This window comes from Chenopodium album, chromosome 1 (genome assembly GCF_948465745.1).
Source record: "Chenopodium album chromosome 1, dcCheAlbu1.1, whole genome shotgun sequence".
NCBI classification, from domain to species: domain Eukaryota; kingdom Viridiplantae; phylum Streptophyta; class Magnoliopsida; order Caryophyllales; family Amaranthaceae; genus Chenopodium; species Chenopodium album.
Genome location: NC_137834.1, coordinates 60,934,772 through 60,950,662, shown reverse-complemented (window position 1 = coordinate 60,950,662; position 15,891 = coordinate 60,934,772). Strand labels below are relative to the sequence as shown.

The 15,891-nt window shown below is 39.0% G+C and overlaps 1 non-coding gene across 1 annotated transcript; it reads right to left on the bottom strand.

Annotated features, from left to right (window-relative positions):
• Positions 1 to 437: 437 nt before the first annotated feature.
• On the bottom strand, positions 438 to 544 carry LOC145565166 (small nucleolar RNA R71). The gene has a single exon (XR_014094980.1). It is a non-coding gene; the product is annotated as a small nucleolar RNA R71 (small nucleolar RNA).
• Positions 545 to 15,891: the final 15,347 nt, after the last annotated feature.

Here is a 15,891-nt window from a genome sequence, read left to right as displayed (position 1 = left end):
GAGACCCTCAAACAGATTCTAGCGATTAAGAGATACTTTCAGATTCAGAATCAGAGATGGCGGTACCTAAGAAGCTCAGTGATTATTCACAGCCAAAGCTTACATATTTTCCGCACCTTACTCCCACCCCAACTCTTGATGGGGTACAGTTTGAGATTAAACCCCAATTTATCACGATGATCGAAAGGAAGCAATTTAGTGGAGCGAAGGGTGAAGACCCAAATCTTCATATTGCAGACTACTGTCAGTACTTTAATACCATCAGGCAAGCTGGGGTCACACAAGATAAAATCAGGGAGATTCTCTTTCCTTTCTCTTTATGCAGAGAAGCCAAATTATGGTTTAATGGATTAAATAAAACTGCACTTGGTATAACTAACTGGGAAACTCTTGTTTTAAATTTCTATAATAAATATTATCCTGAAGAGAGAACAACTATACTACGGAGTGCTATTCAGAACTTTGCTCAAGAGGCTAATGAAACTTTATATGAGGCTTGGGAGAGGTTCAAGGACCTACAGAGAGAATGCCCCCACCATAATCTGGCACAATGGCAGTTGATCAAAGCCTTTTACAATAGGATGGGAAATTCATCTAGAATAATATTGGATTCTGCAGCTAGTGGGAGGTTTATGAACCTTAATGTTGATGATGCAGGTCAAGTTATTGAAGATATGGCAATACATAATTCCCAATATGGGAATCCCAGAGGCTTTGCTAATAAAGGGAAACATAGTGTCGACTTTATATCCTTTTTACAAGCTCAATTAACCTCTATTTGCCAGAAATTAGATAATCTTAATACTGCAAATGTAGCTAATGTTTCTGCAATTAATAATAATGCTAATGAGGCTTTTTGTGAAAATTGTGGAATTGTAGGTCATTGGGAGCAAGATTGCAGGAGTCCCGTGGAGCAAGTCAATGCCTTTCAAGCTTATAGGCAGAATAACCCATACTCCAACACCTACAATCCTGGGTTCCAGAATCATCCATATCATTCCTACCGGAGCACTAATGATCAAAATCCGCCACCTCCACAAGAACCACAGGCGCCACCACAAACCCAGCAGAAATATTACCACCCCAATGCTGGCCAGAAGAACCAACCACAACAACCCTCCTCATCTTCTGACCGTGCTTTGGTAGAAATTAGAGCGATGCTGGCTAGTATGCAGATGCACATGGAGAGTAGAGATGCCCAAATTGATTCGATCATAGCACATAATAAAATTGTAGATAATCAAATTGCGCATATTTCTGCTACTCTTCAAGCCCGTCAACAGAAAGCCCTGCCAGCATATCCAACCAGGCCTACGGATCAAGCTTTTGCAATTACTCTAAGGAGTGGTTCACACTATGAAGGGCCCTCTATGCGCAAAGATGATGAACCTATTTTATTAAATAATGCTAATCTTGATTCCATTAAACCTGACAATGTAGCTAATAGCCCTGCAGGGCTAAAGAGTATTACTAATATTTCTGAAAATACATTGCAGGGTACGACTCCAGGGAAGGTAGCAGCTCCAGATAAGAGCAGTAATGCTCCAAAGCCAGTTATCAAACTTCCATTATTCCCCAATCGTCACTTGAAAACAAATTTGGATAAGCAGTTTGGTAAGTTTCTGGAGATGGTTAAAGATTTGCAGGTAACAATTCCCTTCACTGAATTAATTACACAAATTCCTGCATATGCAAAATTCATGAAGGAAATATTGACAAGAAAAATGTCTATTAGTGAGGTAGAGACAGTAGCACTACAAGAAAATAACCTTTTCGTAGCAATTATTTTAACCTTTAGTATCGATTGTAATTGCAACAAAAAGCTTTCCCAACGAATGGTCATTCGATACAATATCCCTCGTTGCCTTAGCCTTTAGTAGTGGTTTTCAATATCGCTGGGGTTGGCCTCAATAATCGATACGAAAAACTACATTCAATCGTGGTGATTATTGTAGCGATTACAATCGCTATAAATATTTAACTCATTTTATTCAAAAAAATGCGTATGATCTTTACAAGATTCGAACATGCAACTTCAAACTCTTATATTAAATGTTTCACCAATAAGCTATGACATATTTTATGTATTCTTTGTCAAACAATACTTATATATCTAGTGTTAAAAAGGCTTTTCGTATCGATTTTTAGGATTTAGTGGAGATTGTAAATGATACGATTTCTCAAAATTATATAAATGTGTAAAAATAGTGTGGATATGTATTATTATGTTTTCCGTATCGATTTTATATGGGAAAACCATGGCGATTGTAAAATGATACGACTTCCTTAATTATTTCACAAACATTATTGCATATTGTAGCGAATGTACAATCGCTACGAAATAATCGATACGAAAACACATTTTTCTTGTAGTGTAGCTTTCACTGCTTAATGTAGTGTCGTACTTAAAAATTAATCTCCACCTAAATTGAAAGATACGGGTTGTTTTTCTATCCCTTGTCATATTGGCAATCTAATGATTGATAATGCTTTATGTGATTTGGGTGTTAGCGATAGTGTTATGCCATTGTCTGTGTGTTCCAAGATAAATATGGGTAAATTAAAAGCTACTAATATTACTCTACAAATGGCCGACCGTTCTTTTAAATACCCCTTAGGTGTTTTAGAGGATGTTCCTGTTAGAGTAGGTAAAATTTATATACCTGTTGATTTTGTTGTTCTTGATATGGCTTAGGATACGCAAACCCCAATTATTTTGGGTAGACCATTCCTTAACACCACAGGAGCAATTATAGATGTGAGATGTGGAAAATTGACACTATCAGTAGGGGACGATACATAAAATTACTTTTAATCTGAATAATACCTTTAAAAGCCCCATAAAAGAGGAGAAAGGATTTAGTGTTGATGTGGTTCATAATTATTCTAACAAGCCCCAAGCTCTTGTAAAAGATCCCTTGTAGGCGGTATCTTGTGTTGCATCTTCTACAGAAGAGATAGACAAATGGCATAAGGAAGTTGATGCAATAGAAAGAGCCCTCTACACTGTCGGTCTTGGATTTGAAGACAAAAAGGTATAATTAAACAAGCAAGTTGTGGAAATTGAGCCTACAGTAAGTATTCCGCCAGATCGAGTTGCAATTGCTAAATCTAGTGACAATTTGAATCAACCATCGATCGAAAAGGGGTCTCTATTGTGTAGTATTGAAGAACCCCCAGTTCAAGTCAAGGAGGATCCACAAGATAAGGTTAACTGGCGTCCCACAGTATATGTTAGGAAACCGCGTCGTGGCCTAAACTCCGCTCGACCGGGTGAAAAACCACCCGATCAAGCGTTAGGGAAAGGGTCCTAGTTCTTATACGTGGTAAGAAGGTCGTGCGTGACTGTAGACACCTAAAAATGTCTCCCCAAAACCAAACCCGTTGATGAACACCTTTCACCGCAATTATTGGTCGAGTTGAGTATTTAATCTTTGGAGTGCTTAAATTCATGTTCTATCCAATATATTTCATGAACCAATCCAATTTCTAGCTCATTTCCCTAAACCATAACCTATTTTCCACTTTTCATGTCCACATCGCAAAACTGAGAGAAACTGATTTTATGGCTATAAAATTTTGATCCAATTATTATTTTTTTGTATAGGACTTCAAATAAGCTTTCCAACCATATATCTTAAGCCCAATTCCAAGCTATAACGAAAAAGATATGAGCAAAACACTAAACTCGGCCTAAAACCAACACCCTTCCACTAAAACGGCCATATATTAAAATATACATATTATTTTGACTTGATTCTAATTGTGTTTCAAATTAGACTTGATAAGCTTTCCAATGATATATTATATGCCTTATTCCGAGTTACGGATCAAAAGTTATGATTATTTTAAAAACGGGTAAAAAATTGAAATTACTGCGCAACAGCAAAAATGCCGCGACGCGGCAAAAGCTGACGTGTCACGGGGCTTAGTCCCGTGACATGGTGCCCATCTTTGTAATTATGCACAATTTTCCCTTGTGTCACGGGATTTTGCACCGTGTCACGGTGCAATTTCCCGTGTCACGGTGCCCATTCCGTTACACGGGAATATTCCGTGTAATTTCCGCGTACTTTTTACACCGTGACACGGCATACTGCACTGTGCCACGGTGGAAAATGCCGTGTCACGGTGCACATCCCCTGCCACGGGACTGCTCCGTATTTTCTCCGCGTAATCCCTAAACGCGTTTTCACTTCCCGTAACCTAAATACTTCCCGTGTCACGCAAATTTGTACCGTGTCATGGGAAAGTTTCCCGTCTAACGGTGGGATTTCCCGTGTCACGGTACACTTTTCCGTGTCGCGGGATACTTGTTTAGGGTTTTTATCATTTTAGGGTTTCGTGTGCTCCCTCAGCACATTTTCTCTATAAATACCCCCTCATTTCTGATGTACGGGGCACCAATAATCATTCTCTCTCACCTTATACCAATAATCATTCTCTCTCACCTTACACCAAAAATCATTCTCTTCTCCCTCTTTAACCTAATTTCTAGCCTCATTACTCTTTCATAATAATTCCCCTAAGCACTCCAAGGAGTCTATACTTAACCCGAGGTTCCGTCCTTAAACCAAGGCGTGAAAGGTACAAATTACTGAGGGTTTGGACCAAATCAAATCTAATCTTTATTTAATTTAATTTTCAATTGATTTATATTTTAATTGAAGTTACTAACAGTTTATTCATGATGTAGAAATTCAAGGAAACGCGAAAAGTGAGTCATTAATTCACTTAATTACTCTTATTATTTTATATTGCTAGTATCATAATTAGGTTAATTTATATTTGATTTGACTAACCTTATTATTTCTAATTGCTTCTAATATTAATGTTTATTCTATTATTGTTGTTATGATAACCATATTGCATGTTTAAAGGGAATATATAATTGAAAATCACGCCTAATAAGATAATTTAAACAACCGGTTTAGGTTCCTTTTTAATCTTGTTGTTTAATCAAGCGATCACAAATATTTTAGAATTATATGTTGCATTAATATTCAACCAATTTAGATTAATAATAGTTTAGAGCGAATTGAATATTTTGTTTGTATGCCTTTGAGATCGCATGAATGCTTTTCACTATAAGAATCGAGTAGAGGCCAATACGGGCGAATGTGACTCCATGACTCACTTCGTACCATCATCCCCGATCCTCCTTTCGTGGTTCCTAACCATATGGAGTTAGTAATCTCATGGATTATGAATGGGGTGTAACCTTCACGTCTCTCTATTTTCCTTGTCCCTAATCGTATATGTCAATTCCCACTTCCTATGAGTGCCAAACATATTCACCACATGCTCTAACGTAGGCGCACTTCGAGCGACGTCTATAGGGACCATAATAAACCAGCGCTTTGCGGGAGGCAACTCGTATTTTCTTCGTTTTTAGACTAATTTTTTTGTTTTTTTTTTCTCTTATGACAGGAGAGAGGAGGGAAATTAATGAGTTTATTGAGTTGTACAGGTTTGGAAAGAGTTAGTCAAATTTCGAGAAAAGAATAATCAATCAATCATCAAAAGTTGTCTCGGGCCCGACCAGGCGAAGCTCGCCCGATCAGGCGCGAGAGTAAAGGAAGAAATATCCGCAATTTTTGCCCAATCGGGAAAAGATCGCCAGAACGGGCACGAGATTTGACGTATACGGTGATTTAGATCGCAAGATCGGGCAAAGAACGCCCGACCGGGCGCGAGAGAAGAGGAAATTATGGGCAACAAATCGCCTGAACGGGCGCGAAAGGAGTATAATTCAAGGGTTTAGATCGCCCGATCGGGCGCGACTATTCGAACACCCGAACCCCTCTTTCTTTTCTTCCTCCTTTCTTCTTCTTCTTCCTTATTTCTTTCTTTCTTTCTCCTTCATCCATAAATTTCTCTCTCTAAAACCTTAAAACCTCAACCTTCTCTCTAAGATCTTCTCTTCATTTCTCACCCAAATTCAAATATTTTTACATATTCCTTCTCCTCCCTTCATTCTCTACAATCATACATAAAAATTTTCAAGTTTCAATCAAATATTTCTCACACCCATTTCCTTATTATGGCTTCAAAGAGGTCCTGATCTATTTTTGGGAGGAGTTCTAGTTCAAGGGAGGAGTATGATCCGGATTTGCAACTTCCTTATTGGCCAACAATATGAATTGCTAATGATGTGTCTATTTTATATAGTATTTTACCCCCGTCCCTTGGTCATAATTAGTAGTGTTTTTGGCTCTTTAGAGCCACTTTTATTACTAATTGGTGTTTTCTAGTGTTTTCGTAGATTTGGTTGACTTTTGCAGGGATTTATGCTTTTGGAGTATTTTCCCGAGATATTTTGGAGCAATCACGAGCATTGGAGAAGAACGACCAGATTCTATAGCCCAGGGCCAGTTAGAGCCATCGTATCGGCGATTAAAGGCTCGGTATAGGTGATATTGGGGCATTTGGACCGACTATTCAAGACCGGAAGAGGAAACCCAAATTGGCCCGAAGAATTGGAGCCCAATCGTAGTCCAAATCGTGGCCCAAATGAGTCGCCCGGCCAAAAAGGCTGGCGCCCGGAGGCGCGCTTGGCTAGGCGGGAGAAGCTTAGGCCGGCGCCCGGTGACGCGCCCGGCCGGGCGCGAGTTTAGTATTAGAGAGCAAAAAAGGCGCGCCCGATCGGGCGGTGCCTCGCCCGATCGGGCGCATGTATTTATTAGTGGACTTTTAACGTCGTTTTAATTTGTTTTAGTTTAGGATTTTTGTACGGAGTATAAATACTCCCCCGTAATACTATTTTAGGATCTCTTCTTCTTCTCTCTTTACTCTTTCCTTACTCTCTTAATTGTTCTCTTAGATTTCTTCCTCTAAAAACATTTGTTCTTAATTCTACCTTTAATTCAAGATTTATTTTGGTAACGATTTCTCTTCCTTTAATCTTAGTTGTTTATTTTATTCCTTTCAACATGATTTATTTTATTACTTTGATTAGTTTAGTTTTTAATATGTGTGAGTAGTTTTATTTCTAGGGTTTGTGGGGATCAATAAATAATATGAAGGGGTAAATTGTTGTTGTTAATTATCAATGCTAGATTAATTTCCTATTGATTGATTTAATGCTCTGTGACTAGATTTGCGCAGATCTTTTATGCATGAGTTTAACAATATTGATTCGAGATTCGATAGATGAGAATTAATGTTTAGGTCTAGTTTCAATAGGCAGATTAATTTATAAATGGTTAAGTTTAGATTCGAGAGATGAGATTTAATACCGGTAAATTAATTGTGTGATTGTAATGCGTAGCGAAAGTCCTTTACAATCTGGTTAATTGATGCATTAATGTAGACACCCATTTGTGTCTCCCCAAAACCAAACCCAATGATGAGTACCTTTCACGTCGAATCATAATCGAATGAAGCGAAAGTGTGGAAAGTCTAGTGTTGCGGAAAGTTTTATTTCTTTTCTCTTCTCTCTGTTTTTGAAAACATATTTTAAGAAAACAGCCAATCCAGTTTGGTTGGTCCATAATCACAAATTTGGCTTGGCGCCTGGCGCCAATATCAGCGCCTGGCGCTAATGCTAATAAGGTGGCGCTGATGGTTTTTTAGCGGCGCCAAAGCACCCAACCACCTGATGAGGTTGTGCTAGCCTTCTACAACATATTTTTGGGTTCCTTGGCACGCCGGTTAGCCCCTCTAAGCAATCTGACATAATTTAGTAATCGGCTTGATTACATAAAGTGATCGACCTGATAAAAGATCGTCTCACTTAGCTTAAAGCGCCTAAGCATTGGCTCATTAGCAAAAAGCACCGACATATAGGTTCAAGAGCAAAAAAGCACCGACATACAGGTTCAAAGCAACGGAAGCGCCGACGTACAGGCATAGCGGAAGCAAAGTTCAGGCGAACTTTTAAAGATCGACAGGCGTGGATCTTCGGTAATTTCCTTTGGAAAATTATCGCATCAAATGAGGATGACTTCAAGAGAAGATATCTTCGACAGCATTCCCTAGCTTGCGGAGAGTTGTCACAAACAACTGGAGGTAATTTCGGGCGTAGTTGTCTTTGATCATTAGTCCCTCGGGCATGGAAGATGATCATAATGCGGATGAAGATTATTTCAAGAGAAATAATCTTCGATGGTGTTCCCTAGGATGTGGGGTATTATCAGTGCGGATGAGGATTGTTTCAAGAGAAATAATCTTAGTTAGTATTCCCTTGGACGCGGAATATTATCATTGCGGAGGAGGATCGTTTCAGGTGTAGCAATCTTCCAATTTGGAAGCAGTTACGGGCGTAGCAGTTTTCAAGTGGGATGGCATTCTCTAGCTTGCAGGAGGTCATCAAAACAACAGAAGCAGCAATCGGTTACTTTCAGAGACGTGTGCTCGACGGTGCAAGATACGCGTTTCTTAACTCTTTTATCTGTTTAACTAATACTAGTTTTGCAGGTATCGGCGTTACAAGATTGATTTAGGATCGCAGAACGTTCTGAATCATTCTCCGTCCCTATCGATACTTTGACTTTTGTTTTCGAAACTTTCGTTTCTCCAAACTCAGTCAAAGTGGGGGCTTCTGTAGACACCCATTTGTGTCTCCCCAAAACCAAACCCAGTGATGAGTACCTTTCACGTCGAATTATAATCGAATGAAGCGAAAGTGTGGAAAGTCTAGTGTTGCGGAAAGTTTTAATTTCTTTTCTCTTCTCTATGTTTTTGAAAACTTATTTTAAGAAAACAGCCAATCTAGTTTGGTTGGTCCATAATATGGGTCCAATAGTATTGTAGTTGGATGGGGCTTGCAAAGACCTTTCCAACGATATATTATAAGCCCAATTTCGATGAATATTGAGGAAGTTATGGCCAATTTACTAAACTGGGCCCGGTTTGAGCTTTATATACGGCCCAATGATCTTGGGGAGGGCCTAATATGATTTATCATTCCTAATGCAATTAGGATTTGTTTTAGTCTTCTAGATTCTTCTAGAAGGTTCTTTTCATTCCTAATTCAATTAGCATTGATAAATTGACTTTTGTTGACTTTTTAGAGTTTTAATCAAAATCAAATAGCATTTTTGAGGAAATTATATGATTTTATCCTCCAGTACGGCAAACTTATCTGATTTTCGAAAACGCTTTAAAATCAGGCTTGGCGCCTAACCTCAGGCCTTGGCGCCTAGAACCAGGCTTTGGCGCCTGGCGCTAGTGTTGGTGCCTGGCGCCAGTTAGCCAAGGGTGGCGCCAGCTCTGTTTTTTGTGCGTCAGACTCTGTTTTGTTTATTTTATCGTTTTGGCTGGTTTTCTCTATAAATATCGTATTAAAAACTCCGTTTTCATTCTTCTACATTCACGAATTCTCACCAATTCTCACGATCATTCATGTACAATCTGTTTTCTAATTCTCTCTTTCCTTTATTCATTCAATTCTTTCTTCTTACTTTGTTTTTTCATACAAAATTCCGCATTCACAAGATCTAGAAACACCTAGCCATATTCGAAGTTGGCTTCGCCCTAGACGTGAAAGGTTTTAATTTCTGAGGGTTTGGTCCCAAATCTCTCTTTCAATTATTTAATTTAATTGTTTTGATTATTATTTTTCCTTGAAGTTACTAACGTGTGTATTTTGTAATTAGAAAGAGATACGAGGCATCAAAGTAAGTACTTTAATGGTTTTTATTGATGTTATGATGTAGACATCATGTTTAGATTGTTATTATGATATTCCTAGTATCATGTCTAGGGTAATTTTAATATTTAATATGATTGTTGCGATGCTTTCTATGTTCTTCCTAATATTTATGATTGTTAGTATCATGTTAGGGTTAAAGATTTGATTTTTATTGCTTAGTGACATGCTAGGGTTTGTTATTAATCTTGTTAGTATCATGCCTAGGATCTTGCTACTATTATGCTTTAATATTAACATGAACATGATTATAATTGTTATAATTTATGATTATGAATATTATTATTATTATTATTATTTTATGATGATGATGATCTTATGATGATATTATTATTCATGATATTATTTATTATGTTGCTTGATATTATTTTTTTATTGCTTGATCGCCTTTTATGCATGTTTAAAGGGAATTTAGTACTTGTAATCACGCTTAATAAGATAATTAATAATTTTGTTAGGGTTAATATGATTATATTTCAAGTGATCGCCAATAATAGTTTGTTTGTGCATTATATTCAACCAACATAGATAAACAGGTTTAGGGTTAATCCTATTGATTGCATGTTAATCAGAAAGCGCACATGAATACGATCAGAATAAAGTAGAGGCCTATTATTAGGGCAGGTTCAATCTCTTTTAGGTTGTCATATGCATAAAAAAGATCTCAGTGGAAAGACCATCCGTAATGAGTTAAAAAAAAATAGGATTTTACACGTAGGAAATTTGAGGAATGTCTTTCACAACTAGGACTGAATTAACACCGCGCGAAACTGGAAAATTTTATCGAGCACAGAAAGCTGCTGAGGCATGTGGGAAATAGCGTCAGGGGCCAGAGCATTGGCGCCAGTATTTTAACCGTAGCGCCAGACGCCAGCATTGGCGCCAGGCGCTACAGTTAAAAGCTGTCGCCAGTCTCTGATTGCTGGCGCCAATTTCCCCCAATACCGAGCCAGAAATATGCGTTCTAATTTCGACCGGTTTTTCGTATTGTTTGCTCGATCCTACTTCCTGATCGAATTTTTTCTCACTTTTCTGAAACCCATATGTGTTCTACATATGGACATAACCCTCTAGGAATTCATGCTCCATCTACCCGATTGAACGCTCCGTGCAACAAAGGGTACATCCGAGATGTTGAATTCACCAAACCATGGAAACGAGTTTTTTCTAAAACTCACGGTGTCCCATCCACTCGCGCCAACCCTTCATGGTAAGGCTTCCGCGCGGTGCATCCGGACAATTAACCATGGACCCTTTTTGAATAAACCATATCCCGAACTTTAGAGAACTAGAGCCATGGTTAGGTTGCAAACGCATTGCATCATATTGTGCCTACTTGACTAATTGTGCATTATTTGTTGTGCATATATATTCTATGTTTCTCTTAACCGTTTGTTAACTTGTGTTGAGACTACATAAATTAATGACTTAAAGAACTTTGCCTAATTAATTAATTAGTTAATTAATTTGAGTCAATAAAGTCTAATATTTTAATCGGAATTGACCTAGTACGACTTTAGGCATACCCCAGTTGACTAATAACACCGAAAACAGTCCCAGACCGAAGCTCCGATATTGGCGCCAAGGTCTGAGCTAAGTCAAAAGCTGCCAACAGTAACTCCAAGAGTGGCTGGAAAGGAAAGAAGAATGGCAATCCTTCTTCTTCCAAAACCGCCCACTCAAATAATGTTAGCACCTTTAATTTAGGAGAAGTTCTTTCCATGAACAACCAAGGACAGAATAAACCATTTAGGAGGAACTTCACTCCTATTGGCATAAGTTATGACACCGCATTTGATCGATTAAATGAAAAAAGGTCTTATAACTCCTATTGGACCATTTGGGGACCCACAAGTTGAGAAGAGATCGGTTAACTGGAATCCCAATGCACACTGCAAATCTCACCAAGGTAGGGGCTATCTCACTAAAAGTTGTTGGAAGCTTAAGGAAGCTATCCAAGACCTAATCGACAATAACAAACTGTCGTTGCCCCCTGCCAGTAAGAAACCAAGCATCGACAATAGAAATCTCCGATGAGGAAAACGAGGTTGACCCCTCCTCTCTCATTAGACCTGTCAAAGAAATCAGTGCCATAGAAAAAGAAGAGGAGATCTTTTCGATGTCAAGGATAACCTTCCAGAACTGGCAAATAAGGAAGATATACAATTGCTCACACTGTCTATGAAGGAGGCATCGCAATTACTACGTGAAGCTCTCAAAGTTATGAACGAACTCCATAAGAATATGATGAGCTTCCACTTTCGAAAGAAGAACCTAAAAAATAATTCACACCAGTGAGAACGACTTATAGGGAAAAGCACTTTCCCTTACAAGTCACTGAAAAACCCAAGAAGAGCAATAGAATCTACACTCCAATTGGGATCCCATATGCGCAAATGTTCGAAATGCTCTCCGAGAGTGGCGAGGTCAAACCTCTCGAACCGAGACCATTTGAGTCATTAAAAAGGACAGATAGATATTACTGTCAGTATCATCAATCAGGGGGTCACACTATAGAAAACTGTTTCAAATTCAAGGATTTGGTACAGAAAATGATTGATGAAAAGAAACTAGTCCAAGTTCAACAAGAATAGGATACAACCATTAATGGAGTTTGGGACAGTGATGAAGAAGATGTCTATCTAAAGGACATAACAGGACCTTCACCTTATGTGTCATACACCACAGATGACATTTGGGCTGAAGAAGATTCATCAATAGACGTCCTCACAAGATCTGGGAGAATGCAACCTCCCGTTTCAACACAAACTATGCCCACCATACATCAAGTTCCCATACCTATCATCGAAGACAACGACATTGTTAAACAGTTTAAGAAGACAAAAGTTGAGATGAATGTATGGAAACTTCTGGCAACATCTCGAGAGCATAGGTTGGCTGTAATGAATGCCTTAAATAAAATCGGGATAGATTCTGACACTACTCCTGAGGGACTAGCCAACTTCCTCACAAGTGACCTTCCTAGTCCGATTAATCTGATCACCTTTTCTGACAAAGATTTACCCCCAGAAGGTGACAAACATTACAAGGCATTAAACCTCACAGTAGTCTGCAAAAGGATGAATGTCCCTATGACTCTTGTAGACAATGGATCAGCCATCAACGTTTGTCCACTTAGAACTGCGAGGATGCTCGGCATAAGGGATGAAGACTTAACTCCGTCCACACAAGGAATAAGAGCCTACGATAACACTCGTCGTCAAGCTCTTGGCAAAATTACCCTAAATGTAACGGCAGGAGCAATAGAACATGCTACTACTTTCCAAGTAGTGGACATCAAAGCTTCATTCAACTTATTGATGGGACGTCCTTGGCTTCATGATCTAAAGGTTCTCCCTTCATCTCTCCACCAACAAGTAAAAGCTATAGTTGGAGGAATTCCAATCACCATCGATGCTTCGCCAATGAGAATCAAATCTATAGAAAATCCAATTATTAATGTGGAACACGACGAAGATGATGAAGATTTATGGGGCTTTAACGAAGAAGTCTCCTTAATCAAGGAGGATGAAAGGACCCCTCTTTGCCATGACCCCCATTCAAACATGATTGTCAACGCCATGCTGAAGAAACAAGGACACTTTCCTGGGATGACCCTAGGGAAGAAGAAAGGAATAGCAAAACCACTGGAGTTACCAAGCCTCCCTAAGTTAGACAATTTCGGACTTGGTTTTGAACCGACTCGGAAGGATCTCAAGCGAGCCCAGGAAAAGTTGAAAGCACGTAGGGACGCTAGCATTGAAAAGAAAGCAATTCCAATGGATCAGTACCCTCTTACGCTTAATGGTCAGTTTATAAAAGAAGGAGAAGACTATCCATGCCATGAATTTCCCGAGCCATTTGTTGTAAACGGCATAAGACAACCGGGATTCGAGATTTTCTTGGATTGCTACTTCACTGATGAAATCCCAACTCCCGTCCATAAGTAGAAAGTACCCCCATACTTTGACTTTAACGTCATGGGATTACTGTTTGGGCGAGAAAAGAATGAGCCAACTTATGAAGAAGATAACTCCTCGCTCATTCAAACAGTCCTACAAAGTGAAAGCTTCGACCCCTCAAAGCTAATTACTCCAGCTGAAGGATCACAACAAGGGTGGCGCAAGACTATCAAAGTGACTACTCCAAGCGGAAGGAAGATATCAATCACGACAGGACAGGGACCGATGTTTGAGGAGTCGTCTGAGTCAGAGTCCGAGTCAGAGTCTTTCCCTTTAGAGTCTTCTAAGTCTTTTGTAGTAACACCTCCCCCTCCTATTGCTTCTCCTATGATAGTTAGTGATCCAGTCCCTGAGGACATATCACTCTTTGATGTAATGATCTCAGAGTACAATAATATTTCTCATTCTTCTTACTTCTTGTGTTCTTCCCTAACCCAAGATGACGAGCATTGCTTAGCTAACAATGAAAAAGACAAAGAAATTATTAAAGCAATGGAAACACTAAAAAAGAAAACACCGGTAATTGAAGAAACTGAAACAGTTGATATCTCGAATGATTCAACCCATAAAAGAGAAGTTAAAATTGGATTAACATTGAATAAACAAGAAAGAACCGATTTAATTAACTTACTTAAAGAATTTATCGATGTATTTGCTTGGTCATATGAAGATATGCCAGGCATTAATAGAGAAATATCTCAATACACTATACCACTAATCCCAGGAATGAAACCTGTAAAACAAAAGTTACGTCGAATGAAACCCGACGTAGCACTTAAAATAAAAAAAGAAGTTCAAAAACAAATAACTGCAGGTTTCATCAAGGTATCCAAATACCCCGAATGGGTCGCCAACGTCGTCCCAGTTCCGAAGAAAGACGGAAGGGTAAGGATGTGTGTCGACTATCGAGATCTAAATAAGGCAAGTCCAAAGGACGACTTCCCTTTGCAACAAATCGATATTCTGGTAGATAACACGGCAAATCACGCGCTTCTTTCGTTTATGGATGGATACGCAGGTTACAACCAGATTCTCATGGCGGAAGAAGACATGGAGAAACAACCTTTATAACACCATGGGGCACTTACTGCTACACGGTAATGCCATTCGGGTTGAAAAACGCGGGTGCTACTTACCAACGTGCAGTAACTACCTTACTCCATGACATGATGCACAAAGAAGTCAAAGTATATGTCGACGATATGATTGTAAAATCAAAAGACCGTCCAGGACATCAACTAGCCTTAAGGAAATTTTTCGAAAGGCTAAGAAAATATAATCTGAGGTTGAATCCATCAAAATGTGCTTTTGGAGTCACCTCAGGCAAGCTCTTGAGATACGTAATAAGCTCTAGAGGAATAGAGGTAGACCTGACCAAAATTAAAGCAATCATGTCAATGCCACCGCCCAAGACTAAGAAACAAATTCGAGGATTTATTGGCCGGTTGCAATACATAAGTAGGTTCATATCAAAACTGACGACAATATGTGAACCAATCTTCAAGAAGCTCAAAAAGAATGTACCAGTAATATGGGATGACGAGTGTCAAAAAGCCTTTGAAAAGATCAAACCCTATCTCGCAAATCCTCCCGTATTAGCGCCAGCACTTCCCGGAATACCTCTTAGGTTATATTTGACGGTTACCAAAGAGATAATGGGAGCCATGCTAGCACAAGAAGTAGAAGGCAAAGAGAACGCAATCTATTACCTAAGTAAAAAGATGCTCGAATACAAAACACGCTATACACCGCTCGAGAAATTGTGCCTCGCCTTGGTGTGGGCCACAACTAAGTTAAGACATTACATGTTGGTGCATACCGTTTTCGTAGTCTCCCGATTAGATCCACTCAAGTATCTATTCGAGAAATCTACACTCAATGGACGCATTTTAAGATGGATAGTCAATCTAGCCCAGTTTGATGTAAGGTTTATGCCACAAAAGGCTATTAAAGGATCCGTGGTGTCAGACTTTCTAGCAGATTTTCCAACAGAAGACTCGACACCAATACAAGACAATGAATTTCCAGATGAAGACTTAATGGTCACTGAAGATGATACTTGGACCTTGTATTTCGACGGAACCTCAAACCGAAAGGGGTGTGGCGTCGGAGTACTACTAGTATCACCTAAAGAGGAGCACGTTCCAATCTCCATAAAGCTTGATTTCGACGTTACCAACAATGCTGCTGAATATGAAGCATGTGTGGTAGGCCTTGAAATAGCTTTGGCATTGGGAGTGAAAAAGTTAAGGATATTCGAAGACTCTTCTTTGATCA